At 35.2% G+C, this 9,968-nt stretch overlaps 1 pseudogene; it reads right to left on the reverse strand.

Annotated features, from left to right (window-relative positions):
* Window positions 1-239: 239 nt before the first annotated feature.
* On the reverse strand, window positions 240-3,640 carry LOC132050997 (pentatricopeptide repeat-containing protein At4g16835, mitochondrial-like; annotated as a pseudogene).
* Window positions 3,641-9,968: the final 6,328 nt, after the last annotated feature.

Below are 9,968 nucleotides of genomic sequence, written 5' to 3' on the forward strand. Positions count from 1 at the left end.
ACAGATGTTAATAATTAAGAAGTGATTTCCGGAATTTAGTTGTTATATTTATACTTCAAATATGACGAAACTTATAAAGGATTACTCTTCCAGAGAGCTAGTTCCTGTCATCTTGTGTGCTTCATGCAGCCCTGGTGACTGGCGTGTCCCACATATTTTAGATTGAATTGTCAGAGTTTCTTCTTTATCTCCTCTAATTCCATCATCTTTCATTGATATAGAACTCTCACATTGCCCAGCCCAAATCCTCTTTCTCTGTTGTCACTTCACAAATAAGAATTCGGTTCATCTCCTCAAGTTCAATAGAACTTCAATGACAACTGAATTTTAAGAACTTCTCCAGTCAAGTAGAATCGAGTTTTTTCAGGTAGCTCTTTATTGAGATGGAAGAGGCACTCTTCTGCCCTAGGAAGCTCCTTATTTAGTTTAATGTCAATTTGATGAATATTTTTGGTTTCCTTGTCCTGGATTTGGATTTTAAAGGTGACTCCCCAGCAGTCTACTGCCTTGATAGCTCGGCAGTCTTTCAACAATCTAACTTGAGCTAAATACTAGTAACAGCACTCCAGTGTCTGAACCGCCTTGAAGGTCATAACTGCAGTTACAGTATGCTATGCTATAATCATTTTTTTCTATGTATCTTATGCAATGGAAATCAACAAAGATCCTCACAATCTGTGCCAGTAATACCTCTTAAACCATTTCTTTTAACTAAACGAATCCATGAGAAGAAGAATGTGCCTTATTTCTGACCATTTCCTTTATCTCATCTAGTGATACCTACCAAACTATGTCCTATGTCTTTCTTTAATCCCTTCTCTTTTATTTGTTCCCTCAACATCTCAACTTCATTCCACATACCATTCCTGGCACACATGTTCGATAGCAGAACATAAACACAGTCATTTTGAGGGTCCAAATCCAGTGCCCTTTGAGCAGCTAATTTACCTAGTTCAACATTGTCAAAATTATGGCACGCACTAAACATGTAAGATGTCGTTGATTAAATTCCATGCTCTATCCAACTCACCTGCACGACACAGTAAATCAATCACACAACTATAGTACTCCGGGCTGGGTTCCAAACTGTAATTACACGCCGGTGATTCAAAGTACTCCATTCCGAGATTGACATGGCCAGTGTGACTACAAGCGGAGAGAACACTCAATAAAGCTACACCATCTGGTTTTGATTCCTTTCATTACCATGTCATTAAACAGACCAATCGCTTCTTCAACTTTCCCATTTCTTCCGCAAACACCGAGCATTGATGTCCACAGAACAACATCCTTCTTTCTTTCTCTACATCTAAAACCAACAATCTCAAATACACACCTAGCCTTCTGCACTAACCCACATTTTCCATACATTTCAATCAACAAACTTTGTAGAAACACATCGGATTCCATGTCATCAACTTTTCGAATAACACATCCATGAACCTGCTTACCTAATTCAAATGCAGAGAGCCCAACACAAGCCTGGGCAGCCGAAAAAGTGAAATTATCACAACATAGATTTAAAGATAACATCTTCCTAACCAATGCAAGTCCCTCCATCCACATCTTAGCGTCAAAATAACCAGAAAGAAGTGCATTTACACATACTGTATTTGAGTACAATCTCAATTCTTTGCCCGTCCATAGAACCATCCATCAGTCGGGAAAAATTGGCTACCACGTCAACTTTTATGTCCGACAATTTTTCCATCATTACCGAGCAAAGAGGGACAGCTGTTGATACCCAATATTGTCCTCCCTGTACATTACTTATTTTAGTAAGCTGCTATATTACGTTAAATATTTTTTTGACATCTCCTAGCATAATTACTCGAAAGTTTTAATTAATATTGTACTTAATTAATTAAAAATAGTATATTTCATTATGTTATTACATATTATATAATAATTATTATTACATCTATATTGTATTATTTAATTAAAATAGCATCTCAGTTTTTGTCCGTGGTTTTACATTTATGTATATTTAGTTAAGTTAAAATAGCATTTTTATGTGATGTTTCTATTATGTATTGAGTATTATTTATCACTATATTATATGATTAATTATATTGTGGTATATTATCAATAAGATGACAACTCATTCTTTGGCTTTCTCTTACTGTTTTGCGCTTCGAAGGTACTGTTCGCAACTTGCCTTAGTTGAATCGATGGTTATTCTAATACTTGAAGTTCAATGAAGGTATTCTGATTTGTTTTGGCTATCTTTGTGCTTGTGTTCTTATTTTTTTTTCTAATTATTGTTAGTAATCCTTAGCTTGTGTAATTTGAAAATCCTGGTAGACCATGTAGAAGTCATGTGTTAAATTCTTTCCATTTATAACGTAGTCAAAACTTGTTATCAAAAGAGAATTGGGCATTGAAGCAATGTAAAAGGCCTTTAAGTATTTCTCTAATTAAAAATGGATCCCCTGCACCAATTTCTGTCCCGAGAACTTAACTCCGGGTTGCTACCATCGTCGGTGAACTTCACAACCTCCATTGCAAACCGCTTCGTCATGAATGACCTGGTTTTGGCTTCATTGATTATGTGTCGACAGTATTATTTTTTTGCGTTATTTATTTTAGCAAATCCTTGCGTTATTGTGCTTTGATAACTCATGGAAAACCTACGTACGTTTTACAGTGTTTTAGTGTTCCTCGCAAATGTATCTGTTTTGGTGCTCTGTGTAGGCTTTTTGAATGTAGTGACGATTCTCGGTTGTGTTTGTGATGTGTATCTTCAGTCTGTCCAGCAATATGAAAAATATATTGAATCCTTTTATGTTCACCTTAGTTGTACATTTTCGGATCTCCGTTCTGAGTTCATTTTCAAAGAGTATCATAGATATATGGATATTAGCTAATTGTCTGTTGATGTGATCCTACTTTAAATTCTTTGACAATATGTTAGTGAATCCCCTTTTCTCAAAGTGTTTCTATTCGAGAAAATTAATGTCTGGATTCAAAAGTGGTTCCATCTAATACGTGAAATATCTATCATAGGAATATTTGGAGCCTATCTTCCTTAGTCAAGACTCATTTCATGTAAAATGCTTTGTTGACATTAACTTGAACCATAGAAAATTTGTCATTGTTTGCTAATTGCTGGTTGTCCGGTTCACAGGCCTAAGATCATGATTTAGTTATTATGTGCTGTTAAATAAATATGTGTATCTTCATTTTATTATGTGCAGCACCTTTTAACACTTCTAATGAAGACAATATTGCTTGCTTGAATTGATCCTATCACACTATGAAGTAATAATAAGGAATAACTACTTCACGTACATGTTATATCTTGCTAGTCAAGTTAATTATATTTGTCTATTTTGCTACATTGTTTTAGGACCTCCTTTATTCTATGAACAGGTTTTGTTATATTTTACTAGAATAACGATCTAAAGCATGTTACTTCATTATCTATTTCGCTACCTTATCTTGTTAGTCTTCTTATGTGCTTATTTCGATCCAAGAATCTTTATACTTCATTATTTTAATTTTTCTTTTGATTAGTTAAACATTAAGAACATGCATACTCTCACCTCTTTGAATACTTTTTACATGTACACTACATTGGTGTGGCATCGCTTGGAGTCAACCACGACATACAACGGAGTCAACGCAACTGGAGTTGTCGCCCCAAGCGGGACCATATACGTCGGGAAATGAGAAAAAAGGCTTGCTACTATATAAAAATAAAGCAAATAGTTACCCCCTCTTTTCTAATTTCATATGTCACTCTTTTAAAAGTCTCAATGTCACACCCCAACCTTGGGGAGTGTGGCCGGCACTCGGCACCCGAAGGCCCGAGCGAACCAACCATGGCATCTGTGACATGTAATATGAAGAATGGGCCGACAAGGCTGCAATATGACACTAACAAGAACCAAATGTATAATCCTGCACGCAGAAGAACCCAACAACAACCTATATATATATATATATGTATATATATATATATATATATGCCAACCGTACAGGGGGCCGACAAGGAAAAGCAAAACATATATACACCGACAATCGGTCCGCAAGCTTCTAAAAGAGCAAAACAATATCAACGATCGGGATAGGGCCCCGACATACCCCAAAACAATACGTATACATATGCATCATAGATTCACAACCAGCAACTCCGAAGAAGTGGAGTGCGACACTCAATCGCTGATCTCGGTGTCCTACTGCGGAGGCACGCCGGCTTATCTATCAGCACCTGTGGCCATGAACACAGCGCACAAAAGGCGTCAGAACGAAATATGTACTGAATATGTAGGGCGGTAAGCACAAGCACAAATAATGTAAATAATATGAGAAGAGATTTACAAACAACCTGAAACTCTGTTCAAAGCCACTGAGGGCGACCATAACCACAACATAAATGTAAATGCGTGCTCGTAAAATCATTCCTCACTGTGGAGTTATATATCATATCATATAACAATAATAATAAGTCCCTCTGCGGGGTGAGCTCATCATCACAACATCATCTCAGGCGATCGGTGGCGATGCACGGCTACGTGCCTACCCAGCCACCTACAACACGGCTCGGTAAAGAAGAAACATGTCTAGGTGCACATATAAGTGCCTACCCGGCCGACTATAGCGCGGCTCGATAATGAAAATAAACACATATATATAAGTGCAATACAAGACCGACCTCAAAAGAGATATCATGACAAGAGTCGAAGTGACATATCGTCGTTATTCTTCGACTATCGTTATTGTCCCTACGTTCTTTGGTTTCCAATTATGAGACAACCAGCACAAGAAACATGGAAGTTACATAGTATGGATTTGTTTGAAGTAGACATCATGTTCAAGCTATCAGTAACCATGATCAAGATGAACGTCGGAAAAAGAACGAACAAAAGAATTTTAATTCTCTTTGAGCGACGAGCAAGGAAGGATGAGAATACTTAAATCGTCTTCGATGTGAGTTATTCATGAGAAAAGGGCAGATTTAATCATATTTATCAATTTGAAGTGGAGCAATTCTAATTTGATGAAACAATTCAATAAACGTTCATTCGAGTTCTAGTCACGCCGAAAGATATAGAGAAGGACCCTACATACCTCATTGATAGAGCTATACGCGTCTTCCGGGTCCTTGAATACCTTATGAATGACTACCTACACAAAACGAACTATTCAAGATCAAAATCAAACTCATAGCTCATGAAAATCTTCACTTAGACATTTAAGCAAGCAACTCGCGAGCTTAAATTTGTAGGCACTTTTGTAGCTCAATTTTCCCGCAAAACGCTACAAAATTTTTCTTTTCTACTTCCCCTCCTCAATACGATCCTATCCATACCACCATAACTCCAAGAAACATGTTAAGACTATATAAAACAGCCCAACAATCAAGCCAAGTCCATAAGAGTTCATAAGAATTGCAAAAGCTTATTCTCTGGGGGTTTCTACTTAATTTCTAGGTTTAATTACTTGTAAGGCTCAAAGAGGTGAAGGGAAGGTTAAATCATACCTCAAAAGTTGAATAATGCTCTGAAACTTACGTTATTTCAAGACAAAGCTTTCTTCCAAAAATCGAAACAACGAGAAATCTACGATTCTATGATTGTCATGTGATTCCTTATGTTGTAATCACTTGATTTGCCTTTGAACTTAGCTGTGATTGATGGAGAATAAATTTGGGAGAGTATAAGGGCTGTTCTAGGGTTTAATATTGATGAAAATAATGGCCTAAAACGTTGGGGACTCTATTTATATCACTTAAGTTGGGCCCATTTGCCGTGCGGCGCTTGCACCCTTGGACGGAAATGCAGATTTCTCTCTACTCAGACGTCGTATTGACAAACGGTTAAATGCACTGGAAACTAGACTCGTAGACCTTCGATTTGATAGGTGGATCACCCCATAACTCCAAGTATATTGAGAGAAAAGCTCTTTCACATCTGACCTAAATTTTAGTGAAATTTACAGACGTAAGTTGCGACGACCTTTGTCGACTTTCGTATCACAACTCATTTGACTTCAAAACTTAATGTACGACTATTATACTATTTAAATACCTCAAAAAAAATACCTTCTTAGCATGTTAGCAACCTTACGATACGACAACACACGAAAACACGAGGTGTAACACTCAAAAACTTGAAAAGTTTCACAATTATGTTAATTTTTCTACATGTTTTCATACAATATAAATATATATATAAAAAAAAAAAAAAAATTAAGTGTCACAGTCACACTACTTTTAAATGCTTGAACATTTAATTTAGTATTACCTGACTTATTTAAAGAATTATTTTCATCTCATTTTAAGGCGTTGGATCATACCAAAATAGAATAGAGGGGAGTAACAATTAACGTCGCATTGGGCCCGTTTTCAGTCTTGTTATATATTGTTCCCACATTTCTCCTATCTCTTATGCTTAACTTTAACTTTACGCGTTGTTAATTTATTATTTACTTTTAGTTACTGATATTAAATTCGCTACCAAATTTAAAATGGCGCACATTTTTCACTAATAAATTTCTTGTGTTTGAGTGATCATGGCTACCACGGAAAAACATCATAGGCAACTTCGCCATAGAGGGTAAAGGCCGTTCTCTCTCTACAAAACAAAGGAGCTCACTAGAACCCATAACCCGGGGAGGTCGACCATATATTATCATATTCCTTTCTCCGTTATTCACACACAAGGTATATCAAACTTACAAATAATGGATTTCATTTTGGTCTCTCAAGTAGAGGCAAGTCGTCTCAAACTTGCTCGTTTAATTTTTCAGATAAAGGTTCAAAAACACACCCCAACTATCACTTTTTTTTTAGTTTCATACCTAAATTATCAGAAGGTTGAGAAAATTACCTAAACTATCACTATCTAGTTTGTAAAACACACCTCAAATTATTCTTGAATGGTATGTGAGCTACACTCTCCATTTTATATAAAAATGTTGCCAAGTGTTGTCCACGTGGATAAATAATATCACAATGGCTCCTACATGGAAATTAAAAAAAAAAAAAAGCTATTTGTTTTAAAAAACAAACTGAAAAATAATAATTTTTGTAAAAAAATATCAAAAATTATAGAAAATAAAAAAAAATAGTTTAAAAAATGGAAAAGTTATTTTTTTTTAAAATTATAAAACTAATTATTTATTTTTCACATTTTTAAAAAAAAAAATCAACTTTTCCATTTTTTAAATCATTTTTTTCTGATTTTTTAAATTTTTTGATATGTTTTTACAAAAAAAAAAAAAAATCATTTTTTTTAAATGCTGATTTTTAAAAAAAAATAATGCAGTTTTTTTTTTATAAAAAAAATATTATTTTTTAATTTCCATGTAAGTGCCACATAGCATTACTTATGCCATGTGGACAATTTTTTTGAGAAAATTTCAGCTTCACTTGCCTTTTGGATAGTGAGTTCACACATTTAGTTCAGGTGTGTTTTGCAAACTAGATAGTGATAGTTTAGGTAGTTTCTCAACCTTATGATAGTTTAGATATGAAACTAAAAAAAATGATAGTTAGGGTGTGTTTTGACCCTTATTTCTTTAATTTTTATTTGCATATCTGTTTACTTTTCACTCGTTTTAGCATTCCTACCTGCTTCCCTATGTCTTAGGAAATTTGAATCTAGTTTATCCATGCTAACTATCTATGCTAAAATTTGAGTTCGTCACTTAGATAGTAATCAAATATTTATTCGGATGGATAGACTCTCTCCCATCTCATAATAATTAATAATTATTTGAACACCCTGGAGCGTGACATCTAGTTTAGTTAATGTTAGAAATAGCAACTTGAATCTAATTATGGTTATATGAAATATTTGTTTAACATGTCTTTTTTTTTTTTTTTTTTTTTGATTCACTTAGTCACAAACAGGAAAAATTACGTGAAACTTTAATTTTTTTGTTATTTAGTCTCACATAATTCTAAATTCGGCCAGAACCCACATTTGTGGACCTTGAAATGTGCTTGACACCTTCCTTTTGAGGTAATTTGATCTCTTACCCGATCTTTGGTGACGTAAAGACTAATTAAGCAGAGTTATTTGCATTAGTAGTAATAAATGGTGTTGTTACGCACTTGAACCCGTTAGGTGGCGACTCTTCTCTTTTAAATCCACTAAAAGAGTTGTCACATGTGTCTTGGCCCGTCTTCCGCGAGGAAAATGGGGCGCAATAAGAAATATTCTCTATTTTATTTTCTTTCAACATAAAATGTAAAATCCACCGACTTGTAAACGATAACTAACCAATTTTATGATGACCGTTGTTAGACACTTGGCCAAAAATGCTCTTCGTTAGGGGGATTCAATTCTCTATTTTGTTTCTTCATCCCAATGTCGTGCTCTTTTTTTTTTTCTTTTTTCTATAAATCAAAAGTGGCTGTAAGCTATCCCATTCAGTGAGATATGTTATTTGAAATGACATACTTATTATTTATTTTGTGAGGTACAAAATATTATCTGATAATACTTATCATTAAATGTTGGTTTTGTTACACTTAGGAATATAAACAGATATATAAGTGTTAATAAGAGAAAACCTGGAACTTGTAAGTGATAAAAGTGAAACTAAAGAAGCATTTAATAGTTGTAGGCTTGTTTTGGCTCGAAATCATCATCACAAGCCGTGTTTATTAAGAACTATAACTCTGGTATTAGTTAAGTAGTATACTATCAAAATAATAGTCTGTTTGTCCAAACTTTTAAAATCTGCTTATTTAGGAAAATATTTTTTGTGAAAAGTGTTTTCAATCAAATAATTTTGAAAAGTAGCAGTTTGTGATTGCCTAATCAATCTTGAAAAGTACTTTTGCGGAATCTGTACATTATTTTATTGCAAAATATAATATGAATTTGTATACGGTAAACCGGAAATATTTGACCGGGAGACCGTGAGCCAAGAAAAGGGAAGAAAACGAGCACGGAGTATCTGCATCGGGGAATTGCATCGGTAGTGCTTGATCGGAAAAAGTCGAGGAAAACCATAAGTCCGATTTATCCGAGCAAAACTACTTATCGCTAGTCCGTTTCTCGCATGGCCGAAGTTGATCGTGGCCGCTGGTCCCGCTTATATGGCCAGTTGATCGTGTGGCCGTTAGTCCGGTTTCTTCATGGTGCTATGATTGGGCCGTTGGTCCTGCTAATCAACTATTCAATTGCCACGTGTGAAGATCGCTTTTGCCACTTTTATTCTTTGTCGGTCGTACGGGTGTCGACGCACGACCCAACCTTATTCATATTAGGGCTTCCTTTATTCTAAAAGGGCTTGATGATGTATGAAAGGCCCATAGAGGAGAACTATAAATAGGGGGCATTTCCCTACTTTTAGGAGTTAGCTTTTTCAGATCTAAAACATTGTATTAGAATTTATATTAAAGCTTTCTCTCTCTCTCTCTCTCACTCTCTCTGATTTTGGTCCGGTTATAGTGTTAAATTCATTGAATCATATCATTTAACATTGCACTGTGATATACATATATATATCTAGCTCAAATCCATAATATAACACATTCATCCAAATTATTACACACACACACACATATATATATATATATATATATAAAAGTCATCTAAAAGCGAATCTACATACACATTTTCCGCTAATAAAAATAGATTAAAGTATCCACATATCCTATACCTCATTTTACAAATTCAACTTATTACCTAATTTCGGGTAAATGTTTTGGCGCCCACCGTGGGGCTAGGATAATAGTGGTCTTTGATCTCGGTTTCTATTTCTCACCCAAAGATTTTTCAATTTTTTGTTCGTCTCCCGTGAAAACGGACCAAATGGCGGTGAACAGTGGGACAATCCCGGTCACGTCAACAACAACGAAATTGTGGCCGAAAACGAGAACAAGCGCCGGGATCGTCGCAGAACCCGTCGACCCAAATACCGTTTCATTCGAGGAGGGCCTCAACCGAAAACACCGTGAACCAAAAAGAAAGCCGCCCCGGCCCCTCCTTTAAAACCTTAAATTTTTT

The sequence above is a fragment of the Lycium ferocissimum genome, chromosome 3, assembly GCF_029784015.1.
Source record: "Lycium ferocissimum isolate CSIRO_LF1 chromosome 3, AGI_CSIRO_Lferr_CH_V1, whole genome shotgun sequence".
Lineage (NCBI taxonomy): Eukaryota > Viridiplantae > Streptophyta > Magnoliopsida > Solanales > Solanaceae > Lycium > Lycium ferocissimum.